Source organism: Macaca fascicularis, chromosome 2 (assembly GCF_037993035.2).
Source record: "Macaca fascicularis isolate 582-1 chromosome 2, T2T-MFA8v1.1".
Lineage (NCBI taxonomy): Eukaryota > Metazoa > Chordata > Mammalia > Primates > Cercopithecidae > Macaca > Macaca fascicularis.
Window position 1 is genome coordinate 172,147,643 of NC_088376.1, and position 23,489 is coordinate 172,171,131.

General features: G+C 38.6%; 1 pseudogene; it reads left to right on the forward strand.

Moving 5' to 3' along the window:
- The first annotated feature begins 2,273 nt into the window (after positions 1 to 2,273).
- LOC102127586 (uncharacterized protein NECTIN3-AS1-like) lies at positions 2,274 to 22,878 on the forward strand (annotated as a pseudogene).
- Positions 22,879 to 23,489: the final 611 nt, after the last annotated feature.

Here is a 23,489-nt window from a genome sequence, read left to right on the forward strand (position 1 = left end):
TGATTCTTTTAAAATCCTGTACTCTAGTCAGTTACCATTCTGACTTTGGTCTATCATACACAGGAAGATACTTTAGCCTTTCAATGAGGTTTCTCAAATGATATATTGAATTTTAGGTTCATTTCACATGACCACAGTTATCTTTTTTTTTTTTTTTTTCCAATTAAAAATTTCCTGGTAGTTTGTTCCTTTAAAAAAGTCTTTGGAAATTCTCGCTTCTCATAGTTCACATGAAATCCAGGTAACTTCTTTTGACCTGTGGCTTTAATAAAGGAAGAAAAAACCTAGTTGTTACAGTATGATCGGTGTGTTAGTTTGACATCCACATCAAAGAAAATAGCTCTCTAAGCAAGGCTGTCCTTAAAGCTGGAGACAGACTTGTCAGTAACTCACAGCCGGAAAAACTTGATTTCTAGAACCGTGATCAAACTGTCAGGACAATGCTGCTTCCATGAGAATCAAGACAAGCCCACCCGTCTGATTTTTTCCAGACATAACTACGAACTCCAAAGGTGAGCCAACAAACCAAGTGAAAGACATCAAATAATTGCATCACTATTTCCCTTGAGGGATTTTGTCCTAAAGACTAAGAAAACCCTCTTAAATTAGCTCTAATTAAATGTTGTGAATCTGTGGTTCCACCATTCAGAAAATGGATTGCCTCATTGTGTTTTTTCCATGTTACTAAGAGAGAGATTGGGATTCTTTAAAGGAAGAGTAAAAGCATGGAAGGGACAAAAGGAAACAGTGAAAACAGAAAAAAAGTAAGTCCAAGTCTATTCTGGATACTGCATGGATAGATGGTGGCCGTAGGTAATCATTCGGTATGTGTTGACAGAATTGGTTTACGCTATCACTCTGGCCGTGTGCTAGCCATATTGATTATGGGGTGATACATATAGATTAGTGTGATGAGTAACAGTGTTTTCACACCACACTGGCTGACTGCATATACAGACAAGATCAAGTTATTCTGTACAGCCTATTCCTTAGGGAGTGTTGGGGGAAGTAAGGATAGGGGGGCTCACCAGGCACTCTGCTGTTAAGTTATCCTGACAATAGGGTTATTTTAAAATTTATTGCGAAGTGTTTCTATACAAAGGAAATGTTTCGTGGAAGGAATTCGTGATATTATACAAGTATGTTTCTTTAATTGGAAACCAGACACACTCTACTAAACATTTTATTGGAAAATTTATTTCACACTTCACAAAGGATCCCGAGAGAAATGCTTTGTGATTAACTGTGATTGTCCATATATGAAAAATGAGGGCAGGATAAGAATAAATATGCAATTAATGGGGCAGGCCTCCTATTCTTTATTTGTTTTCTGACATTTCCAGCAGTATCTTCTTCTAAAGATGATAATATTAAGCGGGGCATCTAATGCCAAATCTTGTCAGATTGATACCTTGTTATCCTTTATTGTTGTTTTAATCTTTAATACAATTTGGCTGTAAATTGAAAGCTCCGTATACCATTATAATCCTGCAAGCTGATTCACTTGATTGAAGGGAAAAATGAGACACAAAACCCATGCTGCTTTTTTGTTCTTAGACAACACTCCTTACCCACTTGCAGACTAGTGGCTTTTCTTTAGTTTTAATTTGAGGTTTTTTTTTTTTTTTTTTTTTTTTTGGTTGGTTGGTTGGTTTCTTTTTAATTGACAGATTCTTTAAACTATGCCATTGTAGTCTCTGGATGAGCAGCATCAATATCACCTGAACACTTGTTAGCAATACAGATTTTCAGGTGAATTCTTGACCTATTGAGTCAGAAACTCTGTTCTGGGGGTCCAGTGATCTCTGTTTAACAAGCCCTCCAAGATGATTCTGAAGCCCACTAAAATTTGAGAACCACTGCATTACACTGTCAGACTCCTTCCTCTCATTGTTTTGCATCTGGAAGCACACCATGCGTAGAATACAGTTATAACTTAACACAAAATGTAGTTCACTGCCTTTAACTAAACCTGATGGCTTTAGTTTCATTAGCACAGTGCTACAAACAATTGGGCTACCTATACATTGACCAAGGACATAAGTGAGTTTCCTCCCACTTTCCCTTTTTTGGGGGGGAGGAAGCATGGTATTTAAAGGCAGACAAGTCTAATTGCAAGTTCTGATGTATCTCAGCAGGTGGGTGATTTAACCCCTCTAGCTCTTGTGTTCTTCACCTATAAACATATATTCTTTGAGGTGTTGTTCTGAGTATGAAAAGAGATCAGGGCTAATACTAGGTCATACAGTGAATTAGAAAAAGGTGCCCTCTCTGGGGAAACCAATTAGGAAAAAGCATTCATTTCTTAGGGCTAACATTGCCCATGTCTCTTCTCAGACTTGGCAAAGAGAACCCAAACTGGATTTCAGCCCTGACTTCTGCCTGCTCATCTGGACAGTTTCGTCCAAGGTAAGATTGTATGCAGAGTACTTGATTGAAATAATGTACGTAAAGCAGTTGGCATATAGCACTTGCTTTTCATACAGTGTATTACATACATAACACATATTCCACATAAATATTTTTTCTTAGATGTATCAATTATAGTCCAGGGAGAGTAACATATGTAATCATTTGGTTATCAGTAAAGATGCTTAGACTACCTCCTATAGTAAATTTAAAAATAGTTATTTTATTTCTCAATTCTCTGACTCATGGACCAAATTAAGAATTTAATTGAAAGCATTTAATTTTATCCTTCATGCAGTATAGATATAGCCTCTACCTGGATCTTTAAAAAACAGAGAGATCTGAAAGAAATCTGCTTGCACATTTGCTACCCAGGTCCTACCCAGGATGACTAGCTGATTAAATAATTTAAATGGGAAACTGGTATTCCAAAATAATAAGACTGAGATACATATGAAATAAGGAGAGTAAGTTCTCTGACACGATATTTTCTAGGTGCTAAAGCCTGATTTCAAATCCTTTCTTGAAGGCAGGGGTCAATAGTGAGAAAAGCCTGGATTTCTGCAAAAGAGGATAAGGACAGAGACCCAAGAATGGGACGAGTAAAGCTTTCTGCTTCGTCACAAGATTACCGAGGATTAATTCCTCTCGGAGTTTTGTATTTAAGAACTTGAGTGTTGTTATCCTCGGAAAGACACATAACCCACCGTAACGTTTAGTTTTCTTAGATTTTGGTATTCACTTTAGCACGACTCATTATCAGTTCCCTGGTATAAGGAGCTGGGATTCTGCCTAATACTTATCATTACATATTAAATCAGCGTAATAAAAATGACAGAAGAAAGCATTGGCTTTAAAGGCAACAAATTCTTTTAAGGCTACACTAAATCCTTGTCTATCTATACAGTACTAAGTTACAGTAATGCTACCATAATTAGATGTTATATGAGGAAATGTAACAAGATATTATGTGGCCAAAGTAAAATCCTAACCTAAATAGCATTATTAAAACGTAACACATGAAATAATATTGGAAATCACTTTTAGAACACTGCTAATGTTACAAGATGTCAGAATCATGCATAATGCAAGAGTGGAACTGCTTACAGAGTTTACACAAGAGAATTTAAACTTGCTTCCATGGACAAGAGGAACTGCTCTTTGAAGCATGGGCTCTGATGAGATTCTGCCTGGCTCTAACGATATTCCAAGGGAATGTTCTCGTTCTATCTGATGCATATTTATTTATAGGGTGCTGAATGAAGGAGCATTCATACTACATGGCAGATTGCACCTTCACCATATTTTTCATTAATCACCTTTTCTTTAGCATCTTCACCATTGCTTTCTTATTGATCTGTTTTTTGAGCTCCCTTTGTGAATAAACCTACAATCACAAAATTACCCATAGATCAATGTCAGCAAACGCATTCCTGCAAACACAACCTTTAACTCCTTTTCTCCCTCAACCTTCATTCCATTTCATCTCTTGGGCAAAGGCCTGAAAAAACAGATGATCCTCGTATTATTCCCTGAAGGGCAACAAATCCAGACCTTGCTAGGTTTACAAGGCTGAACATAAAGCCCGTCTCAATGACCATACTTTTTCTCTGCTGCTCAGATTTTAAGTCAAAAGGTCCTTCTTGCTCACTGTAACAATCCCCCGTGCTCTGCGTTAAAGACTATTGATCACATGTTGTTCTTTGTTGCCACATGCGGAGAAATCACCATCTCTGAATACATGAACCAAATACAAACATATTTATCCACACACTAACCTCTCTAATTTGGACATAATTAGAAAAAGGGCTATTTAATTAGTGAAAAGTCTTAAATTATAGATGGCTGATTACTTTTGAGTACATAAAGTAATAGCAGGAAATGACTAACAAAGTGTTGCCAAGTACAGGACCTGCCAGGCCTGTTTTAATGAATAGCTAAAGATCACTGAAATTAGCACATTAATTGTATGCATGTAAATTGCTTCTGCTAAGTGCATTAAAATGTTCTCTTTGTAATCATGTTGAAATTATTTATTTGGTTAGTACACCTTTTTCATAATTATTCATGAAAGACAAAAAAAGTGAACTTCAACATAGTTCCTGCCTGAGTCCGAACACTATCATTTACAAACCTCCGCATTTTACTATGCTTGCAAAGGAATCATGACTTAATTTTTAAAAATTCAACATGCACATTTAATAAAGCCTTTCTTCAAGTTACCCATTTCCTTTCTTAGTGTCTTCCTTTCAGTGTCTTGTAGAGGGTAATATCTCAGACTCCAGGTCAAACTCCCTCACTGTGAATCCCTCTCTATCATTTAATAGCTATGTGACTTTGGGCACATTGCTAAATAACTCTGAACCTCAATTTTCTCATCTGCCCTACAGGATTGTTGTGAGGATTAAATGAAATGATGTTTTGAAAAGTATTCTTAAACTTCTATGATGATAAAATTCACCTGGGGCACTTGTTAAACCCAACTTTCCCAGGCTCCTTGTTCAACTACCCCAGGTGATTTTTTCCTCTGGGAAACAGTTTGGAAGCACCTGACTCATAGCAGCTTCTCTTCTGTTATATACTGTGTACTGTATATTGCATTCGTGAGCCAAGAAAAACAAAGGAAAAATAAATGGAAGATATAAGGAACCAGAAAAGTCATCACAGTGTCCCTGCCAGCTTTTCCTTAAATGTGTCCAGGGCAGAGGCATTCACTCTCTTATAGAGAGTACTTTTCTCCACATTTGAACGGTTCCATTGGTTCAAAAGACAAATCTCTTATTGTGCAGGAACCTGTTTCTTTTGAAGTTTTATTCATTGTTCTTGCCTGATATTTGGAGCAATGTGGAACGAGTCGGCTTGTCTGTCCATTTGACAGCCATTCAAACATTAGAAGAACTCTCTTATCTCCTCTTGATCTTCTCTTTCCAGGCTAAATATACCAAATTCCTTCATCCATTATTGGTGATAGAACATGGTTTCTATAGTTCTCACAGTCTTGATCACCCTCCTCTGGAGCCAACTCGAGATTGTCAATTTTCCACTTAAAATATGCTTTGTGACAGAGTTGGACAGAATACCATACATTTCTGAATAAGATAGAATATAGGCAAACCACAGTTCTCTTAAAGATGCTTAAAATAAATTATTTGAAAAGAATGATGTGCTTACAATAAAAGTTTCTGACCCCAGTTCTTTGGCTTACTGTGTGAGCGCGGACCAGTCATTTAACATTTCCAGAATCTTAAAGACCTTGTCTCTGAAACTGGGATAGCAATATTTCTCTACCTACACACAGATCTCATAGGGTTGTTCAGAGAATAAGACAGAAAACAAAGTGGCTTGAATGATTATGTGCTACTTTTATCACCAAGTCAACATTAAAACTGTATTCAAAATAATAAATAGTTACTAAAAACTAAGATATAATTTAAATACTGTTTTTTCCCTGTAAACTTTATGTTAAAAGTTTCTGAATTTGTATTTTCCAAAGTATGAAGCCTCCACATTTCAGTAACGATGCGGAGGAGATTCCAGCCAGATTTTTAAAATCTCTGAATTTGTTGTTAAAAGATAGATTGTTGTCTAATCAGGTTACTTTGTGCTATATTTGTGCAACCAAGTCTTTGAACTGAAATTCCAAAGTAAAAAAAAAAAAAAGCCTTATGTGCTTCTAGGATGAGGGTCTATAGTCAGGACCCTGGACTTTACTATAAAATCATAAAGACCTACCTGTTAGATCTGAAGAGAGAATTGGACACCACCCTCACCTCTTGTGACTTTTCTGGAGTTCTCTTCAGGAAGGAAAGTGAAGTTTGCAGAAATGTCCTATTTCTTAATTGATTTCAGAGATTTTTATTAACAGGATTTTCCTCTTTTTACTTTTCCAGTTGATGTGTTCTCAAGGTAAAGTTTAACATAAATGAGAAGTAACTCTGTCTTTCTTATAAAATATTTGGACTTAGATTAACGGGAGAAATAAAGTCATTATAAGTATGAAGATAGCCTTGCTGATGTTTTAAAATAATATTTAATTGTACAAACATGTGTTTTATATTTAATGATGAGAGAAAAAAGCAGGATACAAATCTATACATATATAGCATGATAACAGGTATGCAAAATATTTGTATGTTTGTGAATATTTATGTAGGTAGAAAAACAACACTAGAAGGAAATAAACCAAAATATTAGAAGTGATTATCACCGGTTAGTGAGCTTACAGGTTTTCTTCTCTTTATACTTCCCTATATTTTATAAATTGCCTACAATGTGCATGTATTATTTTTATAATCATAAAAAAAGTAGCAAGAAAGTGAAAGAAAGAGCTTTGCTGCTAGGTGAGAAGTTGGTATTTGTATTAGAAACACAATTTCATGAATACATTTTTCACTAGTGCCAACTCCGGAAGTTGGGAAAAAGACCTTCTCTTATTCTTCCCCCCATTTCACTTCATCTGACATGTAGGAGTTTCTTTTAATGATAGATTTCACTGAGGGAAAGGCACCTGGGGTAACAATCAAGGGAGATTGCCTTACACTGTGACAAAATCTTTAGAACCGCCTTTCTGTCTGGGCCATCAAACAGACTGAAAAAGGTGTAAATCCTTTCTGTTTTTTAAAGTAATTTTTAAGGAGACTTCTTACACATTGAGATACACATTTAATATTTTTAAACCTCTGGCCTATTTCCAAATAGGATTATCACTTCCACATTAATATTTCTGGTCTTTTATATATATTTAGGAAGTCAGGGCATTGGTACCTGCCCACTAGACTGAAAGCTCCATGACACTAGGAACCATGTTTCTTTGCTTGTTTGTCTGTAATTAATCTTCGTATCCTCGGCATCTAGCCTGTGGCCTGATAACTTACTAAGTGCCAACAGAACAAGGTGGAAGCAAGCCCTTCAGCCAACTGACTAGGATACAGAACAAAGCTCTTTTCCCTTCTCCCTGAGGTGTCAGTACCCTGATGGACAGAGAAAACCTGAAGGACAAACCTCGTCAAAATGGAACCGAGTAGATCCTGCCAAAATATGGGCAAATAGGGGAGGAGCAGGTAGAGGAAGGCTGAGGAATCTGGCTGGAATCTCCTGCACGTCGTTACTGAAGTATGAAGGCTTCATACTTTGGACAATACGTAGCAAAGAACATTGGTAAAGCTCTCTAGCTTGTTCTCCCCTCCCCAGTTTTTAATTGAAAGGGATGGATTACAGATGACTGTAAATTTACTCTAGAATGTTTCAGAAAGAGTTGGGACAGGGCCCAGGCTGACAAAGTGACAAATGTCTGTGTCCGTAGGCCCCACATCTGCAAGAAATGGAGACAGGGACTTTGGCATACAATATGAATGACCAGAACAGGTGAACAAAGCAAAGAGGGGCCAGGTCTTGGGAACAATCAGCTTAATGTGACTTCAGATAGACCCCCCTGTTATTGAGTGAAACTCTGTAAACTTAGGACAGAGGTCAGGAATGGCCTTTGGGTTTGGGGTGAGGGGAAGGGCAGATGTATGTCAAGTAGCTAAGAAAAGCTGTTGGGACATTTGGCTTGAGGAGGCTGAGAGAAGAGGTGGATGGTGTGACATGGTGCTAAGAGGCCTTAGCTGGCTGACCTGAAATAATAAAGCAAGCCACCTTTATTATGATGATGATGATTTAATATTTATTATTATTCCTCTCTTTTGAGGGAAAGCAAGAAAAGACAACTTGGTAACCACCACATACCTTCAATTTGCTGACATGCATATAACATGTGTTCAAAGACTTCCCTTCATGCAGTAAAGCTGTGGAGATTCTTATGTCTTCAGTTACTGGTTGGAGTGTGTGAGGATCCAAATGGCTTATTATGAAAAAGAACATTATGGAGAGCTGAGTTCCTAAAGCTGGAGTTTCAAGAGAAATACCACTTTTGTTCCCTAGTAGTGACAGAAGGAGCAAGCGTTTGAGGTGCAACTTTAACAGGCCTTAGGGAGTCAGCACCTTTACCTAAAGTAGTGCCTCAAATGGTAAGAGTTTATAATGCAGGGAGAAACTTGAGAAAAATATGAATAGAGGCTTCTGAACCTCTTCTACCTGGATAATCTCAACAGCTCCATGTTAAGGCTGTATGTGGTTTTCAAGAGATTCTCTATCATCTCTGGAGAGACTTGGACACAGGAGGGCCAAATTATCCTTATTCAATGCCTAATCTATTCCAGGCATTAGGAATCCTTTTGAACTAAAGTCACCAAACAGCAGCTTTGTGTTAGTCAAGCCAGATCTTTGAAATCTCAGCCTTCTGTCCTGGATCATTTCCCTCCCTGGAGCTGGCTGTAAATCTGTCACTCTCCTTCTACCAGATCCTACCCACTGTCTCTAGATTAACTTTCTCAAAACAGTGTTTTCATCATATTGCTTTATTTTCCCCTTCTGCAGTAAGTAAACTTTAATGGCTTCTTATGGAGCATTGGGTCTCAAGATGTTCTTGAACCAGTCCCATGAGCATTACCTGGAAAGTTGTGAGAAATGTAAATTTTGGGGCCCTACCCCAGACCTACTGCACACCTGTAATCCCAGCACTTTGGGAGGCCGAGGTGGGTGGATCACGAGGTCAGGAGATGTAGACCATCCTGACTAATATGGTGAAACCTTGTCTGTACTTAAGAATACAAAAAAAGAGCCTGGCGTGGTGGCACACGCCTGTAGTCCCAGCTACTTGGGAGGCTGAGGCAGGAGAATCACTTGAACCTGGGAGATAGAGGCTGCAGTGAGACGAGATGGGGCCGCTGCACTCCAGTCTTGGGGAGAGAGCAAGACTCCATCTCAAAAAAAAAAAAAAAAAAATTTTTGCTGGTAGGGCCCAGTGATTTGTTTAACAAACCCAGCTGTGTACTAGAGTTTGAGAACCACTGCTGTAGAGAGCTCTTCAACTTAATATTCAAAGCACTCTCCTCTCTGCTGTCTTACAACACTTGCCTCTTGTATTGCCAATTGTATGGCACTTATTCATCCTGTCATATGTTATTATTATTTTGTTTGTATAATCTGATGTCACCTTCAGAATTATAAACTTCTTGAGGTATTGGTCTATGTGTTTTCTTAACTATAAAATCATAAAGCTAGAAAGGACTTGGAAAAGCAACCCCTGAATTTTGCAAACTTTTGAACAGTACTATGCATATAGTGGACATTCAATTAACATTTGTTGAATGAAATAACATGCCCACAGAGGCCCCTGAGGTGAATTGAGACTGCCGAGACTTCAGTGTCATCATCTTAATTTAGATCATTGCTTTGGACACCCTCCAAGGGTTTGTGAATACCTGGGGAAAGCCTTGGATGCCATTGCCAGCTTTTCACTCATGGTCTTTGCATGGGCTTTGGAATTTTCTTACTGAATGCAAGGCAGTGTGGTGGTTTGAGATACAAATAGCAGAGCATTTGAATTGAGAAGAAAATACAAACAAAAGCAACATTGGTGTTTTTATCTTATTGCTGCTTTGAGACTTGACATGAAGTATGAATCCATCATACACAAGAAATATATCTTGCCTGGATATCTAAAGCATAAATAAAAATTAATTGCAGCATGCAGCTGTTAATTATCAGGCTTTGGAGCATTCCAGAAGCAGTTGCTCATGAATACTTATTCAGCTAAATATCACTTGCTCATTAGGACATGCCGACGTTGGCTCTGAAGATACTTGCCAGTTGTTGATTCTTGTTGCTTCTGTATAGTCTAGGGGTCTAGGCTGCCAGTGGTCTGGCTGTTACATTTTAGGGGTAGGCTGTCACAACAGAAATGGGCACGTATGGCTTATGAAACTAATCCTTCTTCATCTTATGAGTGTTCATACCAAAAGAGGAGATCCTTGACTTCCAAGGAGGGCTATGTGGTGATTCTTCTCCAAAATGAATTGGGCCATGGGTATGACAGACATTTTGTGTGTGCATGCCACTTTGTGGAAGGCAGTAACACATAGGTGTGCTAAATACATTAATAACTTTGATATTGCATTTTTATTATTAGGGTTCAATGCTTTAGGGCCCCATTAGAAGATGTTGCTCTCAGAAGAATGAAAAAACTTGAAAAATGTATTTATTGTTTTTTAGAGAGAAGACAGAGCCAAAAGACGTCTTTGTATTTCAGAGATGAGAAGAAATTCAGAAAGGCGATTCATTTTCATAGGTTAAATTTATACACTAACGAAAAGGAGAGAAAAATAGGAAAAGGGTTACTTTTATTTTTCATTTTCTATGGACAGTGGACTGAGCAGCAGAAATAACCTATCTTGTTAGTATAGGTCAAATTCATTAAAACAAACGTACATGAATTTTCTTGATTATATGTTCAACTGTTGTACTGAGATTTGATTTAAATAAGAGTGCTGCTACTTGTTGCTTAGAAAGTTTCAGGGTAATTATGTTGATTACAAAATTGGAACCATGGGTCTGGTTTTCCTGATCTTGTTATTGTCAAGTCCTTCCTAGTTTCCAGTCTCTGCAGACCTCTGCTTACCATGACTTCAGCCTGTTCACTCAGCCTTCTAAGCTCCCTGTGGCCAGGCTTTACCTGGGAGAGGAGACATTTAAGGAGTTCCAATCCAACACTTTTGTTCCTTAGCATCAAGTTAGTTTGGCTTCTGGTCTGCCGTTGGCTTTTGCTGTAATTTCTAGAGTCAGGTATGTCTCTCATTCCTTGGATTCAGTGTGTACCTTATGCTGAAGTTCTCATACCTGCATTCTTCTCCCATTACCCAGAATTGAGTTCCTGTTTTAAAAGTTTTCCAGGTCTGCCCAGGTCCTCTGAGAACACCTAAGACCCAACATTACGTTTGCTGTTCTTTCTCTCAGCCACCGGGGTCCAGCTCCTGCTCCACAGTCGGACTGTGGCTCTACTATTGTAGATAAGGCTTTCTGATGCGGCCTGCCTGAATTTTGGGACACGTTTAGCTGCTTCTTGGCACCAAGCCGTGCTTTCGTATTGAGTGAACTTCTGCTCTTTCATGTTTGCCTCCTGTTACCAATTTCCTGGCTGCATTATCAATCCTTGTGTACTGCCATATTCTTCAGATACTTTGTTCTGCTTGCCAGACTGGATATCCTCCCAGCACCTGCAACTGAGCCATCCTCTCTGATGGGTAGGTCTAGTTTCAGGTCCCAGTTTCTTCCCTCGTGACCTGATCAGGCAGGTGTCTGGTTTACCAAATTCAACAAATGTAAAACATGCCCTTCTAAATGTTTTAAATACAATCATTTAATCATTTCTGTTTCAATTAGGTTTACATTTAAAGAATTACTCCCATACTTTTGTTGCCTTTCCCTATCTGCAGTTCTTTTAAGTAGTAGCATGCAAATGAACCTCACTTTTAATTGAAATTCTGAGAAAAGTTCTTAGGGTAACTTTACATTTAAGAGTGCTTTAATTTGACTGAATTGTGCCTATTTATGGCCTGATGTCCAAGGCAGAAACCCTGGGCCTAATTATTGTACTTATTTACCACTCTCAATTATATTCTAGATATGAGGAGTTGAAGAGCAAGAAAAGAAAAAGCAAAGCAAATATATGTGTGCATGAGTGAGGGTGTGTGTGTGTGTGTGTGTATGTGTATGTGTGTGTGTCTTGTGTTGAGACTGAGGGGAAGGTAAGGGCAGGGGAAAGCAACTCTGTTCATTTGACAAATATAAAAGGGATCCCTGTTAATGTAACCCTATCACTGATGTGAGCACTTATTATAGTATTTCAGGCAGTGCGCTAATAAGAACTGGGGTTACTTCATTTAAGTCCAATTAAATAGTTACTAATTTTATACCTACTTCACATGTGGGAAAGCTGAGGTTCGGAGAGGTTAATTTATCTGAGTTCACACAGAAAATAATTGCTGAATCAGGGATTTGGACCCTTTTGGTGTGACTCTAAATTTGAGTCATTCAGATTATACTGCTTTCCTCTTCTTTAGTATGATGTTTCCAGATTATTCTTGTGTAACCTGAGAAGTGATCGGGAATATGGAGGAAAATAAGTGACACTAACTAGTTATAGTAACATTTACTAGTTATAATTCTCTAAGGGTTTTCGCATACAGTATCTGCTTTATTTTCAGAAAATAATAAAGTAAATGATATTGTCTTCATTTAGGAGGTCAAAACAGAGACTCAGAAACATTAAATAGCTCCATATTGTTGTGTGTAACTGTAGTTTCTTCATTTGACTCTTGTTTACTATTCCTCTGTGAAAGTCTGCTACAGTATCCTGACAATGGACATCTGATTTTTCTCCAGGTTTTTGCTATTGTAATAGTACCACTATGAACATTTATATGAATACTTCTAGTGCATATTTTGCAAAATTTTTTCTCAGCTACACACCTTAGAGTATGTGTGTTTAAAATGCTAATTTAAAGCAATAAATTAAAAAAGAGGGCCATGCATGGACCAGTGGCCAGAGGGTGTCATAAACCAGTGATTTTGATTAAACGAATTCTATGAACTAAGGTAAAAAATAAATATCTGTAAACCTGAGACCTCATTTTTCTCCCCAAAAAGCAGTCACCTGACTTGGTGACTTATCTAGGGCAACAAAATGGTAGAGCTGGTTCTAACCCCCAGTTCTGTAATTACAGACAATTCTTAGGCCTGTCCCACTTTAACACATGAACATTATTCTCTCTATTCTACCTGGGTGCCCTGAGAACTATAAACTTCACAGGTTCAGAGGAGAGATTACATACCACTGAGTTGCCAGTCTGTTTTTGAGAAGAGATTTGGTTTTGAGAAATTACTCCAGAGTGTTTATATTGCTTCACCCGTGGGCCTGTGTGCTGTTAAGCTTGAAATGAAAAGAATGACTCTGTGGTTTAGTTTTATGAGGGAACCAAAGCCATAGAGTTATGATCCAGTGCATATAACATTGAAGGATCACAATTTAAAGTCCAATAATTCTTGCCATTTGTCTTCACAAGAGGATCTCAAAGAGTTTTATGAGAAATTATAGACTAAGAATTTGGGAGAGTTATGTTCAATTTATGGTTAAAAAAGGAAGTGCTAAAGTTTTCTGGAATGCTTCAAGGCTGTCATTAGAAAAGGCATGAAGAGAGCCTAGGATCATTGACTCCTTGGCTAGGAACCCTGGCAGGATTAAATGCAACCAAACAATTCAGTGATTCTGAATGACTTCAGCTTTCTTTGAGTGGCAATTTTGCTTTTCTTGGGGCCCTACTAATTGAAGGAAAGCATAGAGGAGCCAGAGTAAATTGGTTCTTCAGAACCTTGAAGAAATATTGTGGTGGTCTTATTAATACAGCTTTTGTAATGTATTCTCTCTCTCTTTATTGGGAATTTTAAGGACTGCAGTGGCATGAGCCAACAGAGATTTTTAAATAGCACAAATATAAATGGTTATTCTAAATTATATTTGGAAGAAACTCTACTTGAGGTATTTAAGTTAGTAAATAAAGAAACCAAATTAATATAGGCTATTTTAAGAATAAATATGGAATGCTATAAAACTTTGGTGATCTGTATACTTTCTGGTGGCTGGCCAATAGAATTTTTAATTGAATTACCACAGAAAATTCAGCACAAAATATTATCAGATTTAACCACCCACTCAGTACGTTATTTGTTACTGTTTTATTAGGCTAAATCAAAGGTTATAGCATCTCATCTTCTGCATTGATTTTCAGCCCAGAGAGATAAAGTTTTAAGCAAGGACTTAATAAAAGGATAATACTCAATTATTTTATTTAGAAAAGTAAAACTATTTTATGACTACTTTATATGTGCATTCCTAGCCTTTAAATAGTTAGACAACTTCATTGACGTTCACATTCTGGAGCTTTGTAACTAGTCTGAGGTTGAACCTGGGAGGGGAGGTGCTGGGTGCAGAGGTCCTCATGGAGAAAAGACCTGCTGGCAAATCCAATGTCAAACATACCCACATTTCAGGCATATAGCCTTTGGCTATATTCTCTGAAAAGCCCCAAGATGGTGGACAGCTTGGCTGGAGTTTACAAAATTCCCCAGATAATCATTTCAGAATCCATGCATCTTACATTGTATTTACATTGGTCATTGTAAGTGGTTAGAAATTCCTCTTCTTTTACTTATTTTGTGTCAGTGTGCCTCATCTTGCAGCTGTTCTCAGAGTGCAGTCTCTAGACCAGTAGCATTACCCAGGAACTTGTTAGAAATTCAAATTTTTAGATTTTTGTTGGCTGCATACATGTCTTCTTTGGCGAAGTGTCTGTTCATATCCTTCACCCACTTTTCGATGGGGTCATTTGTTTTTTTCTTGTAAATTTGTTTAAGTTCCCTGCAAATTCTGGATATTAGACCTTTATCAGATAGGTAGATTGCAAAAATTTCCCCCCTTCTGTAGGTTGCCATTTCACTCTGATGATAGTTTCTTTTGCTGTTCAGAAGCTCTTTAGTTTAATTAGATCTCATTTGTCAATGTTGGTTATTGTCGCAATTGCTTTTGGTGTTTTAGTCATGAAGTCTTTGGTCATGCCTATGTCCTGAATGGTATTGTCTAGGTTTTCTTCCAGGGTTTCTATGGTTTTGAGTTTTACATTTAAGTCTTCAATCCATCTTGAGTTAATTTTTGTATAAGGAGTAAGAAAGGGGTCCAGTTTCTGTTTTCTGCATATGGCTCGTCATCACTGGTCATTAGAGAAAGCAAATCAAAACCACAATGAGATATCATCTCATGCCAGTCAGAATGATGATTATTAAAAGTCAGGAAACAATAGATGATGGCGAGGCTGTGGAGAAATAGAAACACTTTACACTGTTGGTGGGAGTGTAAATTAGTTCAACCATTGTGGAAGACAGTGTGGCAATTCTTCAAGGACCTAGAACCAGAAATACCATTTGACCTAGCAATCCCATTACTAGGTATATGCGCAAAGGATTATAAATCATTCTACTATAAAGACACATGTACACATATGTTTATTGCAGCACTGTTTACAATAGCAAAGACTTGGAACCATCCCAAATGCCCATCAATGATGGACTGGATAAATCAAATATGGCACATATAAACCATGGAATACTATGCAGCCATAAAAAAAGAATGTGATCATGTCCTTTGCAGGGACATGGATGAAGTTGGAAGTCATCATTCTCAGCAAACTAACACAAGAACAGAAAACCGAACACCACATGTTCTCACTCATAAGTGGGAGTTGAACAATGAAAACACATGGACACAGGGAGGGGAACATCACACACCGGGGCCTCTCGGAGGGTGGAGGGCAAGGTGTGGGAGAGCATTAGGGCAAATACCTAACGCATGCAGGGCTTAAAACCTAGATGATGGGTTCATAGGTGCAGCAACCACCATGGCACATGTATACTTATATAACAAACCTGCACATTCTGCACATGTATCCCAGAACTTAAAGTAAAAGAAAAAATCAAAACAAACAAACAAAAAGAAATGCAAATTTTATTGGATCAGGACCTACAGAATCAGAAACACTAGGGATGGAGCCCAATGATGTGTTTTAAAAGCCCTCCATGTGATTCTGATGTCTGCTACATTAGAAAACAACTATTTAAATTATGCTGATGAGTGTAAGCTTTTTGATAACCATCTTGAAGAGCTCCTATTCCAGTGTCTGATTCATGGTAGACTCTCAGTGTTACCCTGAAAATGGAAGATGCACTTAATTTGTAATGCAACAGTCTGTGATGTTTACTATTATATTTTAGTGTCTCTCTCTCTCTCTCTATATATATATTTTTAACTGTCTACTCAGGAATGAATAGTTGTCCTCACAGATTATTCATTTTCTTTTCCTTTGAGACTAGCTTTTCAGCTTTTCATTTAATATGAAAAAGGTCATCTTCAAAGAAAATGGTTGTTTGATGCTTCAGTTATTTAATTCTCTAATGAGTCACTGAGTAGCAGAGTTGGTTCATGCCAATCATTTCTTTCCCATTAAAGAAGGAAAGTCACTTCATTGTCAATAATGATTAGTGAATTTTTCCTCTAGTCTCTACTTCAGTACCATTCAAAACTTCAGTGGCCAAAAATTTGTTGTTTAAGACTTCTAAGTCGGCTTTGAGTCTGCTTAAGCAGCAAATTCATCCAAGGGCTGTGAACCTCTCAGCTTTGCCTAAGGTAATAGATGAAAATGGGGAAAAAAATTTCACAAAGAAAGTTGAAGTGCAACAGGTTTGGGGAGACAAATGGACTCAGATTATGATGTGAATTCATATGTTTTATACACCCAATTATTTCTAATGTGTGAAATCCAGGGAAATTATGTGCTCCAGACTCAGCGAGATTCATGTAGTACAAACCTCTTTTGCATCTTGTCAGGTAAAAGATCCATGTGGTTTGAATAGCATCCTTGCATGTCAGTACATCTAGTCCTTGGGGAAGAGGTTCCTCAGGATAGGGACACCAAACAATGGGTGTGTGTTCTCTGGGGATGAGATAGCTGATTCTGGGTTAAAAACTGAAAACCCAGGGATCATTGAGATTTCAGGGAGGCTCCACATGGACCAGCATAGGGAGGTAGGGATGGCCATAGCATGCTGAGAGTCTACCAGGAATACAGAGAAATCTGGTAAGGCAGGAAGGAAGTGGACCTGCAGGGGAGCCAGGGGTCTGAATGACCAAAGGACCTCCTTAGGCAGCATTCCTTATTCATATGATTCTAATAGGTAGGTGGGTAGAATAATGCTTCTAGGATAGAATTGGACTGAGTGGTGTTAGCCACTACCTGAGCAGCTCTTTTCTGAGTACCTAACCAGACCTATTCAGCTTTGTCCTCCTCAGAAAGAGGCCCAGATAAAGGGGAGAATTCGTCCCTAGAGCCCAGGTTCTGGGAGGCAGTCTATAAAAATTTGCATTTTGAAGTCCACAAACATTGACTGAATGCCCTCCTGGTGCCAAGCACCACGGAGATGCTAGGGATCAAGTAATTAGAGAGTTCCTGCCCTCAGGGAACTCCAGGCCTTATGAAGGTGATAGATATTTAAACACCTTATTATAATTCAGTCGAATGGTATCTTTAGGGACAGAATGTTATGCAAGAATATAAATCAGTTTTTTTCTGCCTGAAGAAGTCAGCTAAGTTTTCTTAGAAATGCTAATATAGGTAGGCCAGGTAGTGAAGCGGGGCAAGGACATGGCAGGTAAAAGGATGAATGTTTAAAGAAGTATGGTGCTCTCAGGAAATGGCAAGCTGTCTGTTTCTGCGGCAGCATAAGATACCTGAGGGTGAGTGGTAGTTGAAGTTGGACAGATGGCATGGAATCAGATCATCAAGGACCTGCAGGGAGCAGAGCTTTAGTCAGAGGAGTCACATGATCAGATTTCTTTTAGAAAGATACATTCTAGCTCTTTTATGGAGGGTGGATTCCAGAGAACAGAGGCCAGACTCAGAGTAGAACCTTGTAAAAGTACGCTTGAAGCATGATGCAGGCCTAACTCAGGGCTATTGCTAAGCTGATGGAGAAGCCAGGTTGACTTTTTGAAGCTTGAATTTGTTATGTTGACTCCCTTTTTAGTCCTATCTCCACCTCTTTGGGGGCTTCTGTGGTTGACGCTCTTATAGTTGCTCTTTATAGAGGGAACAGAGAGAAGGTGGGCCAGCATTCTCTCATATTACATGGGCCTTTTTCCCTCTCAGAGATTTTACCAAACTTTCCTCACAGTGTTAAACTAAACCCAATTACTAATATAAAGAATTTCATGTTAATATATTAGTAAATAAATTCGGTCTTTTGATACCATGTTTTGTGGCAGGTAATTATAACTGAAGTGGCCTACATCAAATGTATTAATTCATTCATGAAACTTTCATTGATATTTGCGATATGAAGGCACTGTTGGCTTCACTGAAGGGTAACAAAAAAGCACTGAATATCATCCTCTGGCAGAAATTGCCAGGCCTGCTTTATTCTCTATAGCCACAAGCCAAGGAACTTTCTCAAAGCATTTGGTTCATTTATTCACTAATCCTTCAATTTATAAGTCAACAAATATTTGTTCAGCATTTACTATGTGAAGGCAAATTAATGGCATGAGGTGAGGAACACATTAGAGGTGGAGTAAAAATAGAACAGAAAGTTCAAGGTGGACTTCAAAGTTCTCAGAAATTCCCAAATTTAAAAATACTCTCAAGACTTTGGGCAACTTAATCTTTAATACTCTGACGACTTTTGTTATTAAAGAGCATCTTGGTTTAGGAAGTAAAGTTTTAGCTTCTTTGATAACCTAGGAATCATATCTCTGTTTTCATGTTTCTCTGATAGTTACTTGAAACTTTGATCCCTGGACTCTGCAATGTGGAGCCATATTCACAGGTCACAGTAATTTTGAAAGATGAGCAAAGAAAGTATTTTCCATTATCTATCTGTAGGTTTTTCTATTGCTTAAAAAGAGACTTAAAAATAGCATGGTTTTCTAGGCAAGTGTGATAGAAAATGTGGAGCCTAACTCCCCTCCCTCATCCTTTTAAAGGCCAATCTATGAATTTGTTTGAAAATTGTCCAATTTCAGAATTTAGCTAACTAGTTGTTTAAATGACTAAGGATCATCAGAGAGCATAGAAGTATTATTTGCCCAGGCATATTTTGACCTCTTCTTTGACAGCCCTTCTTTTCATTGAAGAAACATTCTTTCTCATTCTAGTCTTCTGCTCTTTTGTAGAAAGAGAACTTGCTGGGAGTTAGGTGACTTGCCTTCTGATCTCAATTTTGTGGCTAACTAGTTGTAGGACTTTAGGCCAGAGGTTGTCAAACTATAGCCTGCAGGCCAAATCTTGACCACCATCTGTTTGGGAAAATAAAGTTTTATTGGCGCACAGCTATGACTATTTGTTTACTCATTGTTTACGAATGCTTTCTTGCTATAATACTGAGATGAATACTTCTGATAATACCATATGGCCCACAGAACCTCCAATATTTACTGTCTGGCCCTTTACAGAAAAGGTTTACCAACCTCATCTTTAGGCAAGTCACTCTATCACTTGAGCCTCATCTTTCCCATTTGTAAAATTTGGGAGTTGGACTAGGTTGTTCCCAGGGCTCATGTCCTCTTTACATTGTTACTCTAGAACTCTTCTTACAGAGCAGTGTCATCTCACGTCAGTCATTTTATACTGGGACATAAACCTATTCATATTTTTATTCATTCAATTTACTAAGCTCCTAATACCAGAGTGGAACACAAAGTCTAAGAGCATCCCTGCCTTTGAGAAACTTATAATCTGGTTAGAAGATATAACTACAAGGTTTCAAACTTAAATTAAAATAGAAGGTAATAAGGGATAACATACCAAATTAAGTGATAATGTTTAAAAGATTTTAGAGGAGAAATATCTTTATGTACTGACATGATTAGGGAAATATCTGTAGGGGAGAGTGAGATTTTGTATTTTTTTACAGTCATCTTCATAGCCCTGTAAAATACTGGATTCAGTGTCCCTGTAAAGCAGTAGTTTTCAAATTTTAGGATGCATAAAAATCACCTGAATTAGTAGGAAAAAAAATGCAAATTCCTTACATCCAGCTTTCAAGATTCCAAGTAGGTCTGGGGTACTGCTTATAAATGAGTATTTTCACAAACACCCTGGATAATTCTGATACACATTCTGATAAGTTGTTAAATATATTACTACCCAGGAATTTATGATGTTTGGTAGAGTTTTTGTGAACTGTGGTTATGTGTGACTAGAAGGGACTCCATTGTCCATGGAGTAAGTACTTCAATGACTCTCTTTTTAGGAAATGTGAGATCTCTTCGGCCAAGAAGAACAACCTGAGGACTCTATTTCTGGAAGTAATTGAACTCCTTTAGTAAGTCCAGAGGAGAAATCTGAGATCGGTACGTCTTTTGTATCTGTGATAGCTAAGGATACATCACTTGAAAGATTCACTGTACTTCCTACTTCCTTCAGCATTTGACTCTTGGTCCTTGTGAGCTCCTTGTTCCTGCAAAGTTGACTGGGGTCACCATAGTCAGTCAAAAAAATCCGTCAATGACAGAGATAGGGAATCTCCAATCTCTATCCCAAGACATGTTCTCGATGACTTGAGCACATCAACAGAAGCTCCGGATGCAGAAGAGAGATTTTATCTATGGGAAAATGACCCTCTGAAAAGAAGTGTGAAATCATCAAAAAAGCCATTGGAGGGGACACCTGGGAGTCATGTGGCTGAGGTTTCACAAATCCCACCATGCTTCCAGTCCAGAGGAGAAATCTAGACCCACTCCCCGAAAAGTATAGGCATCATAAGAAGGCCACAAGGACAAAAAGAAGGAGGAAGGAGAAAATGGAGGCCCACTGCCCCCCTGTTCCTCCAACACCTTCAACACCATTACAAAGTGAAGAAGATGAGGCTGTAGACAAAAAGCCAACTCTACTCACTGCCCAGGAAGATAATCCTGACCTTCTCCATGAAGTAGGGGTGGCAAAATCCTGGGATTGTCACTCTTCCATAGGAAAAATAATGACAGCTCTTCACCTGGAGTAGGAAGAATTGGGGGTAAGGAGCTTGAGAAACAAACTGGGATCATTGGTCCCAGATAGAACATACAAGAATTGGTGGCCTGGCACGGTAGCTCATGCCTGTAATGCCAGCACTTTGGGAGGCCGAGGCGGGTAGATCACGAGGTCAGGAGATTGAGACCATCCTGGCTAACATGGTGAAACTCTGTCTCTACTAAAAATACAAAAAAATTAGCCTGGCGTGGTGGCGGGCGCCTGTAGTGCCAGCTACTCAGGAGGCTGAGGCAGGAGAATGGCGTGAACCCGGGAGGCAGAGCTTGCAGTGAGCCAAGACTGCGCCACTGCACTCCAGCCTGGGTGACAGAGCGAGACTCCATCTCAAAAAAAAAAAAAAAAAAAAAGACTTGGCTCAGAGAGTCATGTCCTTTTTCCTTTTTGCACATGGTTGTTGTCTTTGAGGGCTTTGAACTTATTTATTTTACTTACAGGACAGATTACAGTGTCTGCAGGAAGAGGGTTCCAGTGTGATGCATCAGGAATGTCAGATCGAGTCCTGAGAGCTCTCAGTGGCTCAGAAGCCCAGGCCCTCTTCTCCTGCAGTGACATCCTCGGCATAACCACCGCTCTGCTTTGGCAGTTTCCTAAGCTGTGTCTGCCAGACCTTCTCAAGGTCTAGAAGCAGAAGGCACCCAGAAGAAAGGGTAACAACCAGGCTGAGGCAGGGGGTGATGCTGAGGTCCTGAGACCTGGCCAGGCAAAATCAGAGTTGAGCCTCAGCAAAACGTGTAGCCACTTGAAATTGATAGAGCTTTCCTTTGTGTTTAGTTTTATGGTTCTCTCTGTATGTCATTGTTCCTCTTAGTTGAGTTTTTGCCTGTCAAAGAGATAGAGGACTGCTTTTATGCTGAGATCCTCAAGCCAAAACCCACAGTAAAAGCAAAGTAATACTTTGAGGCTTTCAGCTTTTACTCAGTGGTGGAATTACTTCCTACTTCCTTCCCATTAGGTTGAAGGTGTGATTCTCTCTGGAGAAAGTTGTTCCCAAAATTCATGTGTATTTCACTCAGGATTGAAGTGATACAATTTCATCATTTTCGGTAGTGTTTCCTGATACCAACAACCAAATGGAGACCTTTCATGTCCAACTCCTTTCATTTTCTTTTACCTTCGACTACAGATTCATTTTGTATTCTTCTTCACTATTTTGTTGAAATTCTGCCACTTTTTTTTTTTTTTTTTTTTTTTTTTTGAGACAGAGTCTCGCTCTGTTGCCCAGGCTGGAGTACAGTGTATGATCTTGGCTGACTGCAAGCTCCGCCTCCCAGGTTCAAGCAATTCTCCTGCCTCAGCCTCCCGAGTAGCTGGGACTACAGGTGAGTGCCACCACACCCAGCTAATTTTTGTACTTTTAGTAGAGAGAGGGTTTCACCATGTTGGCCAGAATGGTCTCTATCTCTTGACCTCAGGATCTGCCCGCCTCGGCCTCCCAAAGTGCTGGGATTACAGGCATGAGCCACCGTGCCCGGCCAATTCTGCCACTTTCTAACTTGAATAAGCCTCAGGATGTCCTCGTTGCTACACAGCTATCACTTCCTCCATCTCTAACCAATATTTGGTTTCTTTTTTGTCACTTGGTAGTAAGGTACCTAGCTCTCCCTTCTGAAATGTACCTTTGGTGTTCTGTAGCCATCTGTATTGAAAGCATAGTCACACAAGGTAATGTTTCTTCTTTGTCATTCTGTAGTCAGACTTTCACAGAATCCTGAGTTCTTCTGAGAATCCTAAAGAAGATAAGTTCTTTAAGAAAAGATCAAGATCATTTCACTTCCCTCTTGTTCTGGTATGCTAGGTTAATCCTTTTCCCAGGATGTAAGAGTTTAAATTAATCTTACACCTTCTTTTGAGGGAGTATGTTTAAGAAGAGTTGAGGAGTTTCCCTGTAGCTTTATTACTTGTTGTTATTTCCTAATTGTCCCAGTTTCCCAATTCATGTAAGAATAATAAATAAAAATGCAAATATAAATAAATGTGCAAAGTATCTGCATAAGAAAGAAATAATATAACTTATTTTCTTTTTTCCTTAGCACTGACTCTGATGATTACTATACGAAAATTGGAAATGTGACCAGTATGTTGGTTCTTTTCATGCCTGGAACAAGGCTTTGTACTGTTGGAAGAATACAGGTTTCAGATAAGGAAAGATCTACACAAGCACTTAGTTTTGAAACTTTTCTGCTCCCATGTGTCTTGACTCCTTACTCACAACCAAGAGAAGGGGAGTTTACATCTCGTCTGATGCATTTGTAAAGGAGAAAGTATATGTTTCCAGGTTTCAAAGGTTGTGTTGCTGTAGTTGGGAAGGGAATAGAATGAGTTACAAGAGTGGTGGCAAATATCCTCAAGGATGCTTTGGAGGTAACAGGTTACAACCACATTTGAAAAAATTTCATGGTTTGGTGAGGATTTCAAATTAGAATTAGAGAAATTTTGCAAAATGTCATAGTACTTAGAGTAAAATAGGACACCTTTCTAAAGTCAGTCATACTTTGATACTTTTAGTTGTCTAAAAAGTGGTTGGTTTCTCATTTTAAACAGTATTGAGTTTTCTTGAGTTAATTGACC